This window comes from Lissotriton helveticus, chromosome 1_2 (assembly GCF_964261635.1).
Source record: "Lissotriton helveticus chromosome 1_2, aLisHel1.1, whole genome shotgun sequence".
Taxonomy (NCBI): domain Eukaryota; kingdom Metazoa; phylum Chordata; class Amphibia; order Caudata; family Salamandridae; genus Lissotriton; species Lissotriton helveticus.
Genome location: NC_136058.1, coordinates 154,291,750 through 154,314,951, shown reverse-complemented (window position 1 = coordinate 154,314,951; position 23,202 = coordinate 154,291,750). Strand labels below are relative to the sequence as shown.

Sequence of the window (23,202 nt, the reverse complement as noted above, 5' to 3'; positions counted from 1 at the left end):
TAGTCCACTTTGCTGGTTACTGTACTGGGTTGACCGTTTAGAAATGCTGTGTTCAACGTTTATGGCCTGAGCAGGCACAGGTTAAAGCAGCGTTTCCTAAATAGTGGTTACTGAACCACTGGTGGGTTGTGAGCCAATTCTTGGTGCGTCGGAAAAGTCCAAGTATTATATTAAGATGCATTTAAATTCTGCATTTATCTTGTCACGTTTGCTGGGCATCAAAGACAGAGGTAAAACATCAGGCAATGTCTTCCGACACATTTCTTTTTATCTTTTTGAACATGGGGGCTTGTGTTTACAAACCCCTCTCACTTTGCAGTTAGAGAAAGAAAGGTTAAGTGAATTATGTGATAATATGGTTAGAGCACAAGGAGTGTGAAAGGCAAGGCTGAAGAATGTCATTTTTTGTAACCCACAACAAAATGTAAATTACTGAACATGAACTGCACACATTCAGCAGTTTGACGCAAAAATGAAGCAAATTTATTTAGGTAATTCCGACTTGGTGATGAACAAATTATAAATATTCATGAAAACCCGATTTCTACACCATCATTTGCATGCAATATAGTTTTATCAGTAAAACTGTTTGTCTGTGGAAATTTGGAGCCATTTCAATAGAAAATGTGCAGTCTGTAAATGACAGTGTGCTACCACACAATGCTTTAGTTACATTTATTTAAAAAAAAGAAAAATCGCCCACCTAATGTCCATTAAAGCTTGTTGGGTCACAACGACATTTGTTGGTCTAAAAATTGGGCAACGGTTCTAAAACATTTGGGAAGCACTGGGTTAAATGGAGAAGTGGCGGAGAGACCTACTGGGATGGACTTTGTTAATAGTATCCCAATTCTGATTGTCAGTCAGATGCAGTTGTGTAGTACCATTTAGACAGACTGTGGGCTTGGTGTCCAGACTGATTCCGGACACCCCCACCGGGTATGTTAGTCTGTATACCAGCCAGTTCACAGTGCAACGAACATGACAACTCTGATCCAATAGGATCGTGCAAACCGTGTAATACTTTTCGCTCAGTCACTCGTGCTCACTTGGTCTCAGAGAGATGCACAGAATAAACGTCGGGGAAGTGTTTCAATAAGCATTTATTGAACAAGCATCATTCTAGTGTAAAATTGGTGTGCTGAAACAACTATAAGACAGTCATAGATAAATAAGATATTAAGCACCAACCAAGTAAAAGGATGGTAGATTTCAACAATAGTGATTAAAACAATGACTACAGCAAGTATTAAAATACATGACTGTAGAATGACTACTCCTACGATGCAACCCTAACTAGATGTACCTAAGTGTACCTAGCATGTATGTAGGGGTAAAAGCCAAGGATCCCCCAGGACAAAGTCAACGCCATTACCTGAAGTGAGAGACTGTGGGACCCAGTCTTGGTCTCGAGATGGACACCCCGCAAGTGATGTCAGACCACTGCGAGCTGGAGTGTCTGCATGCAGGAACCTCAGCGTCTCACGTCAGTGTGTCGGCATGGAAGTCCTTTTCACCCCTGACTACCTCAGCAAGATATGGTGTTTATATACCCAAAGTGGTACCCTCAGGGATTATACGTCATTGTGTCAACTCGGACTTAGGATGACGGAAGGGGAGAATATAGGTGAAAGGTTAGGTGACTACCTGAGCCTATATTGGGGCACCTATATGAAACATAATGCCAGGAAGTGGCCATATAGTATGTTGCTAGTCGGGACCTACAGTGTTTCACTAAATTAGAGTCCTTTGTTGGCTAGAGGTATATGGCCGATCTCTTCGGTATTCTGTGCCTGTCCAATTGGTAATGGGTGGTTTATTGCTGTGGACTGATAAAATACTGATGTACATTGTCCATTAAATCTAATAAAGAACAACTGTCAGTCTGAATTCTGAGAGGGGTTATATTCATTCAATTATAGTAGATGAACAGCAAGAACATTTTCTTTCTCTGATATGCAAATTTCATTGATAGTCGACCAGTAAATCAAATATCTAATCACCATCTTATAGTGGCAGACAAAATTAGGTAGGAGTAGATAAAAGGGACAGTAAAAAGTGAAATGCCAGCTGAATAAACAGGTTTCTCAGAAAAGCTTGTACCACATTGTCAGCTGCTTTAGTGTCAGAGTCTAAATAATAGTGCCTAAATAGTATGACCTTGTTTCCAGATATCGGCTGTCTATCACATATCTCATTAAAGAAGACATTCCTCAAGAGAGCTGCAGGAGGGGGGCGTGGCTAGCTGCCAGACAAGATGGCCGCAGCTTAGGAGAGCTCCGTGACCCGAGGAGCCTCCCAACAAAATCCGCTTAGTTATCCTGCCCGATTCTGGCCCTACTGCAGAGATTTCCCGACAGGAGTACCTCCGATGTATGAGGAGCCAATTTGCGCCGTCGGGAACCATTCCAGAGCGGAGATCTGCCGCAGTACAAATTGCGGCCTAGCCTGGTGACTGAAGCCGGGGACTAAATTAGGTCCGGGACCCGTTTTCTGGCAGCGGCAGCGGAGTGCACAACAGACGCCCGGACCCCCGCGGAACACGCCCCAGCAACAGAGTGCAAGCGACAGCCTCGCAAAACGTGTGCGCCGCTGGAGGGGTGAGGGTGTAACGAGTGGCCAGACATACCCCCGGGGACCTCGAACAACAAAGGCATCGTGCGGCGGGTCGGCCGTGGGCCCACTGCACCCAACGCCCCCCCGGAGGGCGCAAGAGAAATACCGGAGTACAGGCGGTTCAGCTGGGGGTCCGGCACCTGAAAACATCGATTGGCACTGCATTCGAGGGGCTTTTCGGCGGACCCCCCCCCATCCTCCCCACCCCCATCCATTAAAGAACGACAACTCAGGCCCCAGAAAACAGACCACAAAAATCTACCGGAGAACTGCGAGTGAGGGCGTGAGGAGAGACTACTTGGCACCAGCCCCAGGGGGGGGTCATTACAGAAAGGGGAAAGTAAAGGCAGGGGGGCCTCTTGATCACCCACCCCAAGTAGGCTGTGAGTAAAATACCCGGAGGCACGCAACAATGAGCGGCAGGGGAGTGAGGGCCAATACACAGGCCCCCAGATTGGAAAAATATGCCTACAACAAAGATGGCGCAGAAGCGGCAAAGGGGAATGTGCCGCATTCGTCCACACAAGTGCCACGCAGCTCGGGGGACGCAGATGAAATCACCCATAAAGATGTAATGGCGACACTACAAGCGATGCAGGCCTCTATGGGCACGATCTCCACGGACATTTCCTTAATGCGAGCAGACCTCTCCAAAGTAACGGACCGCCTGGGAGAGGTGGAAAAAACGACAACGGGGCTCTCGGCGGACACAGCGGACCTACAAATCAGAATGCGCAAGCTGGAGCAAGATAACACTGTGCTGAAGAAGAAACTGGATGAACAAGAAGGGAGGTCCCGACGCAATATTTGTATGCCTAGTTGGCGTACCGGAGACGGTCGGGGGCCCGGCCCTGGATCTATTTGTGGAGTACATTATTCAAACCCCAAAACAACAATAGAGGAAGTGTAGAGGTAATGATAGAATCACCCTCCTGACTGATCTATATAAACAACGGGATTCTATCAATGTGTACAAGTGAGTAAACTTAATAATGGTGATGGTGGGTCTAAAGGTATGGCCCTTTCTTGTGATGACAAGATGAGGGCACCATGTGCTTTTTAAAATACCCCTCACACACTAAGAAGCCCCTTAGTGTCATGCTTCATCATCGGGGTCTTCCAGTCCCTCTACGGGGCGGGGCGTGCTACGACCTACGAACTACGTGGGAGCACTGATAGTTGTGACGATAGGCTATGTGTGGTGTAGTGTACGTGATATAAGTGAAGTGTAGGGACCTATTTAGTGATTGCAAAAAAGTTAAAAATTCCCTGGCTAGTAGAAAAAATAGAATTTATTTGGTTCTCTAGCTGGGAACGTTAAGAAGGGGGTTGTGTAGGTAGGGCAAATTGCTTACTACCAGGTCGACATGTTTCGTAAGTAGTCCCCTACTACTTACTCATCAGGACCTCTGATGGTCCCTACAGGAAAAATAAACTCAGTTTTGTAATCTAAAGAGTATATGCCTATAGTCCTATAACTAGGTAGCAAAAATCGGCTACCTGGTTAGGCTTCCGGGCTTGAGTGGGCCCTTAGGGAAGCTTTGAAAAATCTGACCGGATCTGGTCTCTGTAATGAGAAAAGGGGGAAGAAAATGCACAAAGAACATGTAAAACAGTGCTACATTTATCCATTCAGATGATACTCGATGCCTATTTACACAGTTCTCATATTGTCATTGCGTGGCCATATCAAGTATATGCCCGCTTGATTGATTGAATGTGCACCGGGACACAAAAAATGGTTGTGTCAATCGATGTCGAAAAACTCGTCATATCATTCATATATATTTATAGATTCTCAGCCACAGATTCTGTGGATAAGTGCACCCTGTCTCAAAAAACACATGCACTCACGTCTCAATGCACCCGAAAAAAACACACATACAAGGGAGATTAGCTGCCAATGGTAAAAATGATGATGTAGTCGTTCTCGAAAAAAGGGGGGGGTTGACAATGACAAACATTTACTCGCTTTCAATTGCTAGCTTCAGCGTTCTCTTAAATACATAAGCAGACGAGATTTGAATGTGCGGCGAAATCGAGCAGTTATATACATACTGATTAAACACTTCTAGCGTGCCTCATGAGCTGGCGATACGAAGGGTCTTCTCCGCTGTATACTGAAACGAGAAACCGCATCTAGCAATCACTCGCCGGTATCGGTGAGTTGTTATTACCTTGGTAAAGTGCACGACCAATGGATTAGAGACTCGTGGCCAGATCCGTTACTTACATATCCGCTTCATGGAGCAATGCCTTATTCCTACCCTTGTGCCTCTCTGAGGAACCGTGTGGCCGTGTTTCTGCCGTCTTTTCACTGAGCGGTGGAGGTGATTCGTCATTCCTGACTTGTTGCTGGAACCACATAGACTAGAGCGCTAACCCAAAATGGCCGCCGCTGGTGGCACAGCAGTGTGAAAAACGACTCGTTTTCAGTCTTTTTTCTGTTTTTTTGAAAAACATTGAGGCATTAAAAATTAGTATTCTGGTGGTATGACGACCAGTATGGATTATAAATAGGTTTAGGAGTCAGAATACATTGAAGGTGGTACGCTCTAATGAATCTAAATAAGAACAGAGGGATAACTAAACAGGACAGTTTGATTGTCCACTTGTGCTCAGTATCTTTTTATGAGTGTCGGTCATTACCATAGTGTCTGGGCCATAGAGCTCCATGGAAGGTTGTACCATTATAGACCATATAAAAGCATAGATAAGCACATACTAGAGTTGTCCCCATGGAATTTCATCGTTCAAGCCAGTCTTGTTTGAGTTGATGCGGAATACCCATCTCTGCTCCTTCTCTAGAAGGTGTCTTTCATGAGCCACTGACTCAATAATTGTCCAAGAAATATCTTCAGGTTTGTGATCGCTCTCTAAGAAATGGTTGGTTAGCTTGGTGCTGGCTTTTTTACACCTTATTGTACTTTTGTGCTCTCCTATTCTGGTTTTGATGGCTCTGCTGGTCATGCCCACATATTCCAATTTGCAGGGACAGGTGATGAGGTATACCACATTGGTACTGTTACAGTTGGCGAAAGCTCTTTGCTCCCAGGTGGCCCCATTCTGGAAAAACAGTTCTGTGCTCTTTTTGGTTAGACAACAAACCTTACAGTTTCCACATGGGTGATGTCCTTGTACAAAATTGTTTTTTTTTCCGTTTCTTACAGCTTTTGGTCTTGTGTGGACTAATATGTCCCTTATGCATGCTTGTACAAGTGAGTAAACTTAATAATGGTGATGGTGGGTCTAAAGGTATGGCCCTTTCTTGTGATGACAAGATGAGGGCACCATGTGCTTTTTAAAATACCCCTCACACACTAAGAAGCCCCTTAGTGTCATGCTTCATCATCGGGGTCTTCCCGTCCCTCTACGGGGCGGGGCATGCTACGACCTACGAACTACGTGGGAGCACTGATAGTTGTGACGATAGGCTATGTGTGGTGTGGTGTACGTGATATAAGTGAAGTGTAGGGACCTATTTAGTGATTGCAAAAAAGTTAAAAATTCCCTGGCTAGTAGAAAAAATAGAATTTATTAGGTTCACTAGCTGGGAACGTTAAGAAGGGGTTTGTGTAGGTAGGGCAAATTGCTTACTACCAGGTCGACATGTTTCGTAAGTAGTCCCCTACTACTTACTCATCAGGACCTCTGATGGTCCCTACAGGAAGCCTAACCAGGTAGCCGATTTTTGCTACCTAGTTATAGGACTATAAGCATATACTCTTCAGATTACAAAACTGAGTTTATTTTTCCTGTAGGGACCATCAGAGGACCTAATAAATTCTATTTTTTCTACTAGCCAGGGAATTTTTAACTTTTTTGCAATCACTAAATAGGTCCCTACACTTCACTTATATCACGTACACTAAGCCATTAATGCCGAAGTAGCTACTCTGCTATGGGATGGGAAAAATGCTCGCATAGCGCAATCCAAATTGTTACGAAGTTGGTATGACGGCGGCATAGCTCTACCCAGTGTCAAATTGTACTATTGGGCTGCGCAGGTAGCGGTTGTCAATCAATGGCTGCATGCCCGCATGATGATCCAGCTTACCGTCTAGACAGGGATGTACTGCTGGCTACCCGCCTGATAAGAGCCTTATACACGAACAAGAGGTGTCACACACTGACTGGCCCCACGGCCCACACAATCAAAATATTCCCAGAAAGCGCTGGGATGGGAAGGGGTGCTTACACTGGCCACCCCACTCTGGGAGACACGACGACTGGGCACCTTAGCGAACTCTAAAGGGTTCAAACACTGGGACCTAATAGGTATTACAAACATTGGTGACTTGTTAATCAGGGGCGAAATCCTACCATTCGAAGCACTCCAAGAAAAATAAGGACACAGAGCGATACCGATACACCCAAATCAGGCACGCACTCCAGAGCGCTATCCCTCCGGGCACCACCTTGGCAGACACTTCACCACTGGAGGACAGGCTCCTCACAGACCACCTAGACAAACACGCCATATCGCTAACATACCGGAAACTTGTTAACAACCTCCATGATCCTACGGTAGTCCTACGTAGCAAGTGGGAGGTAGAACTGGGAGACATAGACGACTCTGATTGGATGGATGCACTGGCATCGGCCAGGGAGGCAGCGATCCCATCTCGTCTGAAATTAATACAGCTCAAAATCTTACATCGTGTACATTATTCCCGCACCATGATACACAAACTGGGGCATGCACCTGATTCACTTTGCCTGCGGGGTTGCGGACAAACAAGTACATACTTTCACACATTATGGGATTGCCCAAAAATACAATCATACTGGAAGCAAATACTACAACAGATTTCGGAAGTAACTGGGGTGGAGGTCCTTGTAGACCCTAGATGCTGCATCTTAAATATATGGCAACCAACGGACCTAAACGTGGCGCAACAAGCGTGGGCTACACTAGCAATGGCTATTGCAAAACGAAATATAGCACGGAAATGGCGCTCCGGGGTACTACCCACACAATCCAGTGGGAGAATGATATGGATGTAGAATTGGCAGCTGAAAAAGCAGTTTATACACATAGGGGCTGCCCTAAAAAGTGGACGCGAATATGGGGGAAATGGAATGAATCCCGAGGGAATATATGTGAACCACCATGTACAGTACTGACCCCTGAAAATAGCCCATGACAAACTTGGGGATATAAGCAATGATTGTAACCACTACCACGAGGAGGGGGTGGGTGGAGATGGGAGAAGGCGCTTTGCGGGGTAGTAAAGTTGACTGATATTGTTGAAACTTGTGGAGTACACACTGCCGGAACGTTTATAATCGATCAATGTACCTGGATGAGACTGTAGTTGATTGTTGTATATTTGTAGGACTAATGAAATTAAAATTAAAAAAAAAAGTCTTAAAAAAAATAAAAAAAGAGCTGCATGAGCCTTTCCCTTTGAGAATGGGCACTAACTTTCTTTTGAGGCAGCTATCTGGCTAACAATAAAGGGCCTTTTTCATATCGAAGTTGTGAAGAGAGCTTTGTGCTGGACCTTACAGATATGGATTTAAATGGTAATCAAGTATCACTTTACAGGACAAAGAGGTCATGAAATCCTTCATCATTGGAAATGTGAAGACAATCTTTGAAAGATTCTTCCTTTACACGGAGATAGCCAGTCTGTGAACCTTTAGAGATGAAATCTGTTATTTATTTTTACCAGATATAGGCGGTCAGATGATAACATTCAGTCATAATAGGTTTTGGGATAGGTGGATTTTCCATACATAAAAAGCAAAATGTTTTCCACTTGAATGCGTATGATGGTCTGTTGGGCAGATGGAAAATTTCTCCAGAACACCTAATGATGACCCATTCATATCTGTAATGACTAATTCTGAGATATGAGACACAGGCAAAAGGACTGAACTATGTAAATGTATTGTTGTAATAGCAGATGCATTGTTGTTTATAAAAGGCAATAAAATCTGTAAAAAAAAAAAAAAAAAAAAAAAAAAAAGAGAAAATGATGACCCATTCATGACCCTTTTTAGGTCTCGGACCTAAAGGCTGCGCTTGCGCAGTCTGGGGTCGGAGAATTAATGTTGTTTAGTAGCGCTTTGGATCCCGCCTCCCTGCTCTGTCTCTCCTCCATTGGCTGGCTTCCTAAACGGAGGCCAGCCATTGGAGGAGAGAGCCGTCCCTCCAAAGAAGCTCCCTCTTTTTCGGATTTGGGTGAATACGTTTTGCTGTTCTTTAGACAGTGACGTTGTCCGTCACTCAAAACAGCAAAACCACGCCCCCGAATTCGAAAAAATACGGAAGCTTGCGGCCGCCATTTTTTTCCTGTTTTCCTGCCTGCCGGCTGTTCTCTGTGCCCGGTGCCTCTAGGCGCAGGCCCAGCTTCCAACTACGTGGGCTTGGTGGCTAGGGGGTTCTCCCTGTAGTAGGCCGCCATCCGCTCCTCTGTAGTGTGATCTGCCTCGGTGCCGGCGCAGTCTAGCAGGTATTTGGTGTGCCCGAAAGAACTCCCGGTAACAGGCCCGTAATATGTCGGTAGGCGCGGAGGGGAGTTGGAAAGCAGAAAGGGCTGCCCCCTCCCTCGTCACCGTTACCCTCCCCTATTCCTCCCTTCTTGCCTCTCGTCCTTGCACGTTGTCCTTCAACCCCTTCCCCTCCCACGTTATTTTCACAGTCATACTACTCGACTGTCTACCCGCTCTTCCCTCATCTCCCGCGCCACTGCATTCGAGCTTCTCTCCTCCCCCCTCCTGTCTTCCTCCTTTTATCTGCTCCTCTACCTTATACCCCCCAACAGCTCTCCCCCGTGATTGTGCTGCACTACACTCCTTTGCTTGGGGCGCACCGCTCTTCCGCAGCCTAAACGGCAGAGGCAAGCGTCACCTCTGCTTCTCTCTCACGGCACTTTCGTCCTTCTGTCGGACTCCCTCCAGGGCCCACGTGCCCGCCCTGTCCATTCTCGCCCCTTCCCTCTCCTTGCCTCGTCTCGGTCTTCTCCCCTCTCTCAGGATGATTTACTGATAGGCCGCGATGTTTTCATGAATGCGCTTCCCATGGCATTTAAAACGTTACAGCTCCAAGGAGCACGAACAACCAAGCAGATTATGGGCGTTTGACGCAATTTTTTCAGTTATTACTGCAAGAAGGCGAGATTCCAGAATCTGAGGTTTGTTTTTAACTCGCAGCTTGATAGGGTGCCTCAAAATATTTTTGAAGCACAATGTTTGAATTGTCATGGTTAGGGTCATGTTTGTAGCATGTGTTGTTGTAGATCGGGAGCATAGTTTCAAGTGACTTTGCTGAAATTGGAAGTTGCCCCTAGATTGATATGGTCTCCACACAGGCTGCTTTGTATAGTAGGAGTAAAGTGTATAGCTTGTGTCAAATTAATTCGATACTAGGATGGAGTTAGGTCATATGTACACAACTCCACCACTGCATCCTACCACCCTGCATCCAGTAGCACTGCTTCCCTTGGAAACCTTTACAATGTCTGCTTCCCAACCCACATCCAGTGTGTAAGCTTAAGGCTTTAGCAATGAGCATAGGGAAGCCCTTACTTTAGGAAAAGTACATACACTTGAAATTCCGCACCGTGTAGTGTTACTGTCAATTTCCAGCAGTGCTGTTTATTTCCAACAAAAGGCACATAGTGAACTTTATCCACAGTTTGACCAGCCGGGTACCTAGGTCCTCAGACTGGAGGCATTCAAAGAGAAACATGGCATCACATGGAGTGAGTTCAGGGGAGCATTTATATTGGATACAAGGGTGGCATGCTCTATTCATGAGTCACCTAGCTAAGAGCTCCTGACCACTGCACTGAAGCCACAGACTAGTCGCCGCGACGCACTCCCTGCATGCAGAACGTCTGCCCCCTCGATGTACGATGATCTTCAAGAGCACCAGTCACTCAAATGTCTCGCCCTCCCACATTGGATCACATGCTTACCCATGCTCAGTTCCGCAGGTATTTCTGGGCTGCCCTAACGCACTTCAAGAGGAAGCTGTGTTTGAGCTTCCAAACTCCACACGTTGGGCCTCTCCAGCTTTCCAGTTATTGATTGCCTGCAGCTCCCCGCCGCACCTCCTCCCAGACTGCGCAGGTGCCCCAAAGAAACTGAGCCCCATTGGGGCTTGGCTGTCATTAAAGAGAGGGTGATGTGCGACTTCCAGAGTTGGCAAGGGCTGCCTACTTAAGTGCTAAAGGGAATGCCCGGGGAAGACGGGTTAGCGGGGCCGATCGTCGCTGCTTATGGCTGTGTCTAGTGCGCGGATTATCAAAAGTTCCAAAAACAGCCACCAGGGGCTTGCTTTCCACTATGCGTTCTGGTAGAAGGCACTGACCGTTATACACGCATACGAGGAGTCTAGCCAGCTATCCTTGAACAATGCCCTGTCTGTGTACCTCATCCTCCACCATCTCACTCACCCCTTCCCCTCGCCAGCTGTACCCAAAAGTGGAGTCCTATATTGGTGCACCTCGAAATTTTGTTCCTGACAGGCTGGCATCTAATCTCCTGATTGCACAAAAGTGCATACTTCCACGTTTTTTTTTCTTCACACCGTGTGTTGCTGGTTCGAGTGAAGACATTACTTATCAAACGGGTATAGTAAAAGCAAAATGAGCCTTATTCCGCCCTATTTGAAATCATCAGTGCAAGTACAGTGTTTAGAAACTGTTGAAGATTTAAATCGCGGGTAATCTGCAGTATAGAGGAGTATTTCCTCTTTTGACAAGGAGTAGCATTCCTCGTCTTGTGCCTTCCTGTCTCTTACCCACTTCTGATGTTACCGCCTCATTCATTTTCGGACTTTCCATGGCCTTGTCCCTGCATTTGGAAAGATGCACAATATGGGAACAAATTATCATTTTACATATCTTTAAGTACCCGTGTGTAGCGTCATTTTCATGTGTAACCTTTTTCTTAGTCTTTCATTGTATTCATTCTTCGTTGAATATTTATTTAAGCAATCCCACTTCCATTTAAGTCTGATATTAATTTATATTTTTAAAAAAATGATGTTGAAAGTTTGAGGTGTGGTGCAACAGGGTACCAGCCCTTGGTCCTATTGCTCTAGCCTTGTGTGCGAAGGTTCTGCTTTATCTTGGTTTATTTTCTGCGGCTGGTGCATGAGGTGTTTGGTAGAACACCAAGCGTTTGCACTTTCAGCTTGCTTGTGACAGATGCTGTTCATTCACTTGGAAATTGACGTCATGCCAGCATTTTCTTTGGCAGGGTGGCCATGGCGCGGACTGCACTAGTAGTGCTAATGATGTCATTTTCATACCATTATCTGCACCTTGAATTTAGGGAATTACTCTGCTGCAGTTCAATAAAAAATGCACTTGCTGGCGGGAACTTAATTAGTCTGGTGTGAAGCAGCAACACTGTGTTGGCAAGCATTCAGTTTTAAAGCTCTTCCCTCCTTTAAAAAAGCAAAGCATTCTCACTCTGAACCTAAGATTTATATTGGGTTTCTGACCTCATCTACGGATTTTTAGTTTTTTTTGTATTTATTTTTTTAAACATTGATTTTTGTTTCAAATTTAAGTTGCGCTTTGGGGAGCTGTAACCATGTGTTCAAGCACGGTATTTCTTATTTTTGCTTAATCCAACTTTTTTGTTTTTGTATGCAGCAAATAACGGCCAATCAGTGTAAAAATCAATGAAGTAAATGGATGGTTATGAGAAATGCTTCAGATGTAGTTAAGCATCACTTGGTGAAAAACAAGTGGTGAAATGGAAAGACGTGATTTATAAATCCCCCTTCCTGTTAGTTTTGCATGTACGAAAAGCAGAATGAAAAGCACAAATAAAAATCTTAACAGCAGCCGTCCGTGTAGGTAAACGCGGTGGGACGGGGATAGGTATGCCGACAGACGACAGAGTAGTAATTGTTTATTTATTTAATCTCTGTTCTGTCGTCTGTCAAATCCCCCGCCCAGCCCGTCTTACTTGCAAGGACCACCGCTGAATCTTAAATGGATGATAGTAACAAATTACTTATGTACATGTTTCAGGCAAACTGCTTCAATGATTGACAAATTTGTCCCACTCACATATCTCTCATGTAGAGCGACCACTGCCAACCAACCTCCAACATGTGCTTTGTTGACTATTCTGTGGCTTTTGATGGAGTGGATGGACCTATTATGGAGGAAACTGTCAGACTGGGGCATCCCCCAAACCCTTTAAAAAGCAATTATCGCTCTCTACATGGACACATTGGTGCCAGTTAATCTTAGCTAAGGGAACAGGGTTTCGCAAAAACATCTACACAAATAGGGGCATTAAACAAAGCTGCACATTTAGCACACTACTATTCAGTCTGTACACTGCAGATCTGTGGATCTCTATCGCAAAGGCCAAGTCATTTCAAGATCATCTCACAAAAAATCCCAAACTACAATATGCGGACGATCGAATTATCTTGGACCAACCTACAATAGATCCTTCTGCGATCCTGAGATGAATTACATCAATTCAATCAAAGCAACAGGATGGTGGCAATTAAAGTAAAGTCACTGCCTCTGGGAAACTCATGGAGGAAGCAAAGAAAGTTCGGAAGCTGAGACCCTAAGATTAGAATACACAAGAACATACAAGTATTCGGGGGTTTCGGCTATCTGATATTAGCACAGCATGAGCTCACATTAAGGCTCTGGAGAAGAAAGCACAAAGCCGAATATTCACCCTATGTAAACTAAATGCAAACTTGTACAGCCCATTGGCTTAGGCCAAAATAAGAGTCTCTAACGCCACATTAATGCCAACAATCTCTTATAGTCAACAAGACTTTCCATCACAATTAGAAGCCATGCTGGATAAACTCCAAACAGAGACCTACAAAAGAATATTTCAATTACTTGATGCATATAATGAGACCAAATCCGGCTAGAGTTTGGATAAGTAAAACAAGATTAATGTGTAAATCCCAATTTTTCAAGGACTGCTATCAGATTTTTCCCACCAGGCCCGGAACATTAAAGGCAGTGTTGCAGAGCATCTTCAATAGACTGGATAATGACTTTTCTCGATTTTGTTCTCAAGCGAATAAGCTATTGGCATTGTAAATGACAATGCCATTTATTTATGATTTAAAAAAAAAAAAATGTCATGAGCAATGCCAATAGCACTACCTTTAATAATGCCGAGACCATTGCATTGTAAATGCTTGTTAAGTCTTTTGCTTGATTTGCACTTCTAGAAGGTTGACTGCTCTTATGGAGAGGCCATGAGCAATTAACCAATGCAAGGTTTTAGCCTCCACTGAGACAGTCCCCAATCTCATTTATTTATCCAGGTTTGTTTAGGTAATACATTGCTGTTGTGCTGTCCACTTGAGGCACCACTGACTTGTCTGTCTACAAAGGTAGAATACAATTGAGTGCAAGTTCAAGGAATATGACTCCTTACTACGCGAGTCATTACAGCGCGTGCTTTCACAATGCGGTCGTTACAACGACCGCGTTACTTCGCAATGCCATTACTACGCAAGTCATTACAACGACTTGCAGTAGATGGCGCCGTAACATTAGGAATGTATAATTTACTATTCCAACTCCTGCCTACGCAACAGTAAGGAAGGTGTTGGAATAGTAAACTATACTATTCCTTATGTTAGAGCACAATCTACTGCAAGTCGATGTAATGACTTGCATAGTAATGGCATTGCGTGGTAACAACGCGGTCACTGCAACGACCACGTTGTGAAGGTATTGCGGTGTAATGTCCGCAACGTAAAGGTTGTTTCCCAAGTTCAAGTGCTCTCAACTCAAATCATATTTATTTACTTTAATGATTACTTTGGATGTCGTTAGTTGAAGTCCTCTTCCGAACACACTAGCCGGTCTGGTGGCGCAGTGAACAAATGCACCCACAGCAGGGACCTGTGTTCGTCCTCATGGTCACAGGTTCTAATCCCGGCGGGTCCACTCAGCCTTTCATCCATTTAAGGTTGATAAAATGAGTACCATTGAGTTGGGTAACAATATACATCTATTATTCAGCGCCTTGAGACCTTCGGGTGATAGGTGTGCTATACAAAAGTACATGTTTGTTATGTTACTTGTAGCCGAGCAGTGTGTAGGATATCTTGACATCTGTTAATACATCAGAACCTGCTCATCTGGTTGGTAGTATGTCAGCCTTGACTGTTGCCTTGAAACTGGTAGCTGGGTGATGGTACCTTGATGGAGGGAGCTCCCTCTACCAAGCATTGAATAGAGGCCTAACTGGTCAATCATACTACACTGAATGTATAATGCAGGAACATTCGGCAATTCAGTATATATTTCATATATATATTAGCACCTTGTTCATAAACAAATCAAGTGGTGTAAAGCTATACACATTTCAATATTGCCTTCTCATCAATAATGTTGGGAGGGAGCGCAATTAAGTAACAAATATCTACAGCTAGAAAATGTATAGCCTTCAATCAGGCAGCTGCAACAAATATGTATGCATCAGTGAAACCAAGGTTTTTCAAAAACTCCTCTTGTTTTGCCCCAAATATTGGAAGATATTGTGTCTGATCCCCCAAGAGGTGCAGAAGTTGCATAGACCTTCCTCTTAGTATTGGACACATACAGGGGCCTCCATGGGGCATATTGTGGCCTAGCGTTCAACTGTTCCATGTTCCAGGTGTGGAGGAGTGGGCGGTGGATATTGGTTTGTGATTTTCTAGTGATTTCCTGTGCTTTCTTTTCCTATTTAATGTTAAAGTGGTCTATGCCTCACTGACAGCTTCCGGGTTGTAGATATACAGCAGTATATTTCTGGCTTTCTGCTGTTAATGCTGGTGGCCAGTGGTTGTAGGCAGAAAAGCTGTGTTTTGTACATTGCGGTCTCCAATAAACAGAATTATTCCACAAATACTCTTCTCTTAAATGACTCCCACTTGGAAAAGTGGCAAACATTCCTGCTTCCAAATGCAATTTGGTACCCTTTACGCATTCCGTAGCAACCAACTGCGTTTGCCTTGCACTAGATGGACGGGCCACAGTTAAAATTGGTCATACTTTCAATCCAACTACAGTGCAATTTCAATCATTTTTTCTAAAAAAATTCAGATGGAGTATTTGCTACGATAGCATGCTGATGTCACAATTGAAGTGACATAAAACTATTTTCTTTGTTTTTTCCAGGAACACAAGCCACAGAGGCTGGAGACACTGGCATACATTTATAGAAATAAGCAAAATACACATTAATTTTAATTGACAAGTTCTATTCCACTAAGGTTTCTACTCTGTTTCCTCTTCCTGACAACTGCCTGGCATTGCATGTTGCAGACACCACTGATACTCAAATTGGCCATTCATCACTGTCACCTGTTCAGATCAAATGTCCAGAAGTGATCCTGTTATCACAGCTCACAGTCATTAAACCTGAGAGCAGACGCTCAATAATTTCTAAACTAAATTGAAGAGTATGCCTAACACGGGATTGAAGTAAGTATTGTAAATTATCTATAGCCTAATGCTCCTTATCTTTCCCACAGTTACAGGCTTACACAGGAATTCTAATTTCACAAATGTAGTGTGGTGTGTATCCTAATAAGATGTAGTAAGGCATGTATCAATGGTTAATATAGGGCGCAGTCACATTAATTGCTCTATAAGTATTTGTAAATTACTATGGTGCACTCCCACAATGATGATAATACAAAGTGTTGCACACAGATACATTAGTTTGTAAGAGGAGCTCAAGAACTGCTTTCATTCCATCTTAGCAAAATCTGTTTCTGAATACTACTGACTGCTGCTCACTTTATATTAAAGTCTGCCTGTGATTATGATATACACACAATGCAGATTCTCCAGGTTACAGGCTGATACATCATCATGAGCAGGAATGCTGCTTTAGATGCTTTTGCCTTCAATGTGCCTCCTTTTTCACAGAGGATGACCATACCAAAATACTGCACTGTCTACAAGCTTACTGCATATCCTTTGCCTTTCTGTTACTTTCTGCGAGAACACATGCTTTAAGACTATATAAAAACAGATATGTAGAAAATAAGTGCTGTACATTTTAACATATGCCACACACAATTGTCTTTCATAATCAAATGTATTCTGTTTCCGTTTGCACTTTGATCATCATCAATAGAACGACTGTGCTGCAACTTAGAACATCTTGAATAAGATAACACAACTGCACGTATACACAAGAGGTATGTTCCCCAACCCACCACCCCACCCCCGATTTTGGCAGGCCAGAGGTGAGCTCCCTCAGACTGGGCCGTCATTGGGTAAAACGGTAGTGTCCCTAGACCCCTGATAACACTGTGAGCGTCCACAGGGGAAATCTTTCACCAGATCAGTCACCTGGTATGTCACCTAGCTATTACCACTTGTGTTAGCCCAATTTCACCAGATTTTCTTTTGTATTTGCAGGGGCACAGGTAACCTTCACACACTGCATTCCGTAGCTGTCAGTGGTTCCAAGCTACTCACTTTTTCAGCACTGTTGCTTTTGGCTACAATGAAACCCTCTTCAACAAGCAGATTTTGATCACATCTGCTGCCCTTCCAGCCCCCTTTACTCTCTACTGGTACCTTAATATTTATTGGCTGCCCCACTATTGTTTCCAATGTTTTACCGGCCTTTTGCAAAGAGCGTGCACTCGCATAGCAGTCCCATGATAAGTGTAGAAATGAACCCCTCTGTCTACATCTCTGCATGCAACCCTTCCCCCCAAATGTATAGAGTTGTACCCTTGAGCAGTATGCAGGATTTGAAGCTACAACTACCTAAATCTGGCCTCTATAGAGACCTTTTATAGGGATTCACAGGGCTTCCTCCCCTATACCATCACAATGTCACACCATTTATTTAGGACGGCCCCCAGCTCCCTCTGCAAGTTGACTATTAGCATGTTGTATGCAAGGGATTCTGCCTTTCTCGTAATATAATCTTCCATTAACCTTCTTTCGAGAGGTGAACTTTCAATGGTTTCTTCACCCAACCCCTATATTTTCAGTTAGTGCCTGTTTAAATTGGAGGTACTTGAAGGTCAGGGATTTAATCATTTCATATTCAGCCTCAAGGTGTATGAAGGGCACCACCCCCCTGGTATCCCATACCCCACTCAGTGTAGAAATTCATATATTGTCCAAGTGTTTAAAGCTGTCAAGGGCGGTCACTGCCTTCAGTCTGGCTCCGACCCACAGTGGGATCCGGGGAGTCAATATGGTTATCCGTCCCATTTTTAGGTCTCGCCTGTCGATGCGCATGCGCATCGAGCAAGGCGAGAGTATTGGCACTTATCCGCTCTTTATCCACACTGCAAGGAATCGTGGCGATTCCTTGCAGTGCACGAGAAATTTAAGCTCAATGCGCATGCGCATTGAGCTTAAATGCGCGTGCACATGCCCCCAGCCGCCTGCCTTGCCTACTCTCTCTCACAGCCTCCCCCAGCTCCGCCCCCTCACTACTTGATTGCACGGCCGCTAGGCCGTGCCTCCCCTACTCTCCTCCCCCCTCCTCCTCTCCTCTCCTCCCCTGCCTGCCTGCCGCTAGCCTTGCCTACTCTCTCTCACAGCCTCCCCCAGCTCCGCCCCCTCACTACTTGATTGCACGGCCGCTAGGCCGTGCCTCCCCTACTCTCCTCCCCCCTCCTCCTCCTACTCTCCTCCCCTGCCTGCCTGCCGTGTCGCACCTCTCCCCTCTCCGCCCCCTCCCCTGCCCGCCGTGTTACGGTGAAAGGCTTGTTTTTTTTACCAGCGGGCAGTCTCTTGCCCTCGGCTGCTTCTATAAAATTGTCCGAGCTTAAATTAGGGCGCGGTCTGCTGGGACGCTTAGCCCTCTCTTTAAGTTTGTCTTAAAAACATTCCACGCTCTGCCTCTGTCACATACTGCCCCCCGCCCATGCTGTGCGCTAAAAATCAACATTTCTGCCCTTCTCGCGCTGATAGTCTGCCCCATGCTAAGTGTCCCTCTCAACCCAAGTACTCTGCGCGCCACGCTGTCTCCTGCCCACGCTCTGCCTCTCAGTCACATGCTGCCTTCTCCGTTCCCCCAACACCGTCCATGCTGTGCACCACTCTGTCCGCCCCATGGCACGCTCTGCTCCTTTCACATATTGCCTCTGATCCCCCACCCCCGTCCATACTATGTGCCCCTCTGACCCCACATTCTTGCTGCGTCCCACTCTGCCCACGCTCTGCCTCTGTCACATACTGCCCCCGCCCATGCTGTGCGCTAAAAATATGCATTTCTGTCCCTCTCACGCTGCTACTCTGTCCCATGCTATATGTCGCTGTGTTCCCAAGTACGCTGCGCGCCACGCAAAAGTCAGTCTGGCCGTGGGGAATCCTAGCACTTCATCAGCTCTCCATTGATGTGGCCGCTCCTCTCCCCTGCCCCCCCCCCCATATCATCACACTTCAAAGGAATGCGCTCCGCTCCCCCGCCTCCCCCACAGCAATGCCGAGAGCTTGTTGTTTATAGTCTCCATTTACCACATGTTTATTGTGGCTTTAGTTTAGGGATTACCATAGTAACACGTGTACCCCACTGGGACTTACAGGGTCTGTTGGCCACTCGCTCATTATGGCTCCGTCTAAAATGTATTCCCAGTCATGGTGTTCTAGACTGTGGCTTGAGGGCACCGTGAGCCTTGAGTTTAATTTTGCTTCATCTTAGATTTCCGTAGATATATGTATGCTGCGCTTTGGGTTTGCCTAGCTCTATCTTTAGCTCTTGCGGACTTTGTAGTGTGTTCATGAGGTTGTGCAGTAGAGCATGTAGTGTGTGTCTATGTCTTACGGACTGCTTCGTAGTCCAGCAGAAGGAACATTTGCTCTCCATGCAATGTGCTTATTGTCTATCTATGACAAATTGTGTGCAGATCTGATCGGGCCGATGTTCACAGCTCTGCCGCTGCAGTGTGTTCAGAGAGAGCACATCCAGTCTTCAGGTCTGTAACTAGTGACTAATTCCAGCCTTGGTCGGAGTAGAGAGTATACAAATGTCAAGATCGACTTGCTAGCTGCAATGATGTCTGCCCTGCCACCATTTACTTCGGACCCTCACTCACCCTCACTCACCCTCACAACCCTCTCACCCTCACTCACTCTCACAACCCTCTCACCCTCACTCACTCTCACCCCCTCACTCACCTCACTCACTCTCACCCCTCACTCACCCCCTCACCTTCACTCACCCCCTCACTCACCCCCTCACCCCCTCACTCACCCCCCTCACCCCCTCACCCCCTCACTCACCCCCTCACCCTCACTCACCCTCTCACCCACCCTCTCACCCACCCTCTCACCCACCCCCTCACACGCCCTCACCCCCTCACACCGCCACCCCCCCACTCAGAATGCACACCCCCTCACCCTCACACGCCCTCACCCACTCACACCGCCACACTCCCTTAGAATGCACACCCCCTCACCCACCCCCTCACTCCCCCTCACCCCCCTCACCCTCTCCCTCACACCGCCACACCCCCTCAGAGCCCTCACTCTCACTCACCCTCACTCACTCACCCCTCACCCTCACTCACTCACCCTCACTCACCCTCACTCACCCTCACAACCCTCTCACCCTCACTCACTCTCACAACCCTCTCACCCTCACTCACTCTCACACCCTCACTCACCTGACTCACTCTCACCCCCTCACTCACCCCCTCACCCTCACTCACCCCCTCACTCACCCCCTCCCTCACCCCCTCACCCTCACACACACCCACCCTCTCACCCTTACACATACCCTCACACGCCCTCACCCCCTCACACCGCCACACACCCTCAGAATGCACACCCCCTCACCCTCACACGCCCTCACCCCCTCACACCGCCACACACCCTCAGAATGCACACCCCCTCACCCTCACACACCCCCTCACCCTCACACTCCTCACCCTCTCCCTCACACCGCCACACCCCCTCACACCCCCTCACTCTCACACCCCCTCGCTCTCACACCCCCTCACTCTCACTCCCCCTCACTCTCACTCCCCCTCACTCTCACTCCCCCTCACTCTCACTCCCCCTCACCCTCACTCCCCCTCACCCTCACCCCCCTCACCCTCACACCCCTCACCCTCACACCCCTCACCCTCACACCCCCTCACCCTCACACACCCTCCCCCTCCCACCCCCTCACCCACACACCCCCTCACCCACACACCTCCTCACCCACACACCCCCTCACCCACACACCCCCTCACCCTCACACCCCCTCACCCACACACCCCCTCACTCACACCCCCTCACCCTCACACCCTCACACCCCCTCACCCCCTCACACCCCCACACCCCCTCAGACCCCCTCACCCTCACACCCCCTCACCCTCACACCCCCTCACCCTCACACCCCCTCACCCTCACACCCCCTCACACACCCTCACACACCCTCACACACCCTCACACACCCTCACCCTCCCTCACCCCTGCACGCCTCTCACCCCTGCACGCCTCTCACCCCTGCACGCCTCACACCCCTGCACGCCTCACACTGCTGCACGCCTCACACTGCTGCACGCCTCACACTGCTGCATGCCTCACACTGCTGCACGCCTCACACTGCTGCACCCCGCACACTGCTGCACGCCGCACAACACCACCATATCACTCTGGGACGGCGCCACATCACTCTGGGACGGCACATCCACCGCCACCACCACATCCACCGCCACATCCACCACATCCACCACCACTACATCCACCACCCCATCCACCACCACCACCCCATCCACCACCACCACCGCATCCACCACCACCACCACATCCACCATCAACACATCCACCGCATCCACCACCACATCCACCATCACCACCACATCCACCACCACATCCACCACCACATCCACCACCACCTCCACATCCACCATGACATCCACCGCCACATTCACCACCGCATCCACCACTGCATCCACCACCACATCCACCACCACATCCACCACCACATCAACCACACCCACCACCACCACATCCACCACCACATCCACCACATCCACCACCACATCCACCGCATCCACCACCACCACATCCACCACATCCACCACCTCCGCATCCACCACCACATCCACCACCACATCCACCACCACATCCACCACCACCACATCCCACCACATCCACCACCACATCCCACCACATCCACCGCATCCACATCCACCACCACATCCACCACCACATCCACCACCACATCCACCACCACATCCACCACCACCACATCCACCACCACAACATCCACCACCACATCCACCACCACATCCACATCCACCGCCACATCCACCGCCACATCCACCACCACATCCACCACCACCACATCCATCACATGCACCACCACCGCATCCACCACACCCACCACCACCACATCCACCACACCCACCACCACCACATCCACCGCATCCACCACCACCACATCCACCACCACATCCACCACATGCACCACCACCGCATCCACCACCACATTATTTACAAAATTAAAAGCCATTGTTATTTGTAATATCAATACATCTAAGTCACGTAAATACAACACACATTGCATTACAAATGCTATAGGTGTCACATTTGCGAAAGTTAAAACTATTGACATTGTAACTGACAAAGCTATTAATTTTACTATTTTCAAAACCAACACATAAATAAAAAAAGTGTCATTTACAATACCAATCACTCAAACTTTCCTAATGCGAGACCTATTGCATTTCCAATGCTTGTTTTTGTTGAGCCTGATCCATGTTTTTACTAGTGTGATAGTCTAAGGCTGAGCGATATGTGGTATTTTCCCTCCCTCCTGTACGTGCCTAAAATACCTGCAGTCCAGTCTACGCCAATCCATTCTAAAGACAGAGCCCTCTTAGGGAGTTTGTAGCCATTTGTTCAATGAGCAAAGCTGAGCTGCCTCGTATTATTTCTTTTTTTTATTATTTAGGAGTGTAATTTCCCTAACACATACTGCTGTAATGTCGTCAGTGCAATCCAAGAGGCACCACCCGCCCACAGCAGCACCCTGGTCGTGTGCTCCAGTATCTTGAAGAATTAATCTGGGTTATCGTACGGTACACACATCCGGCCTAAATCACAACAATTGCATATCAGGAAAAAGAACATTTTAAGAATTGGGTCAATTTACAAGAGAGTTTGCATATAATAAGCCCTATGTGCAGAACTTGGTTGTCCTCCTGAGTCTTGCAATTGTGCAACTGTTGTGTTCATGGGCTTGCATGTGACAAGCACATCTCAAATTCGCAGAGCGACGTCTAAGGATCTGCACCTCACACATCACAGATTGAGACGCAATGGGCTTAGGAGACGGAAATGTCCCCAACCGTGTTTTTGACCTCACAAACCACTGGTTATGAAGTGTAGAATTATAATATGACCCTTAACCTATAAGGAAATGGACTCTTCACTCCCAGCAGCCATGGAAGTCAAGTAACTAGAGGGCACTACAGCAGGGATCAGCAGCACTGAATGTGGCTAAGGGAGAATGCTCACGCGCACAAGAACAACGCATAAACAAGCACTGCTGCTTCACAATGCTGTTCTGGCAGAATATGGGAGGGGTTGAAGCAGGAGCATCCAAAGCAGAGTTAAAACATTTCTTCACAAGAAAAACATTTCCTAACATAAGACG

General features: G+C 46.9%; 1 protein-coding gene across 4 annotated transcripts in view; it reads right to left on the bottom strand.

Annotated features, from left to right (window-relative positions):
* YIPF1 (Yip1 domain family member 1) overlaps window positions 1-23,202 on the bottom strand; it is a 163,630-nt gene that overhangs the window by 1,165 nt on the left and 139,263 nt on the right. The gene's annotated exons all lie outside the window — the stretch shown is intronic.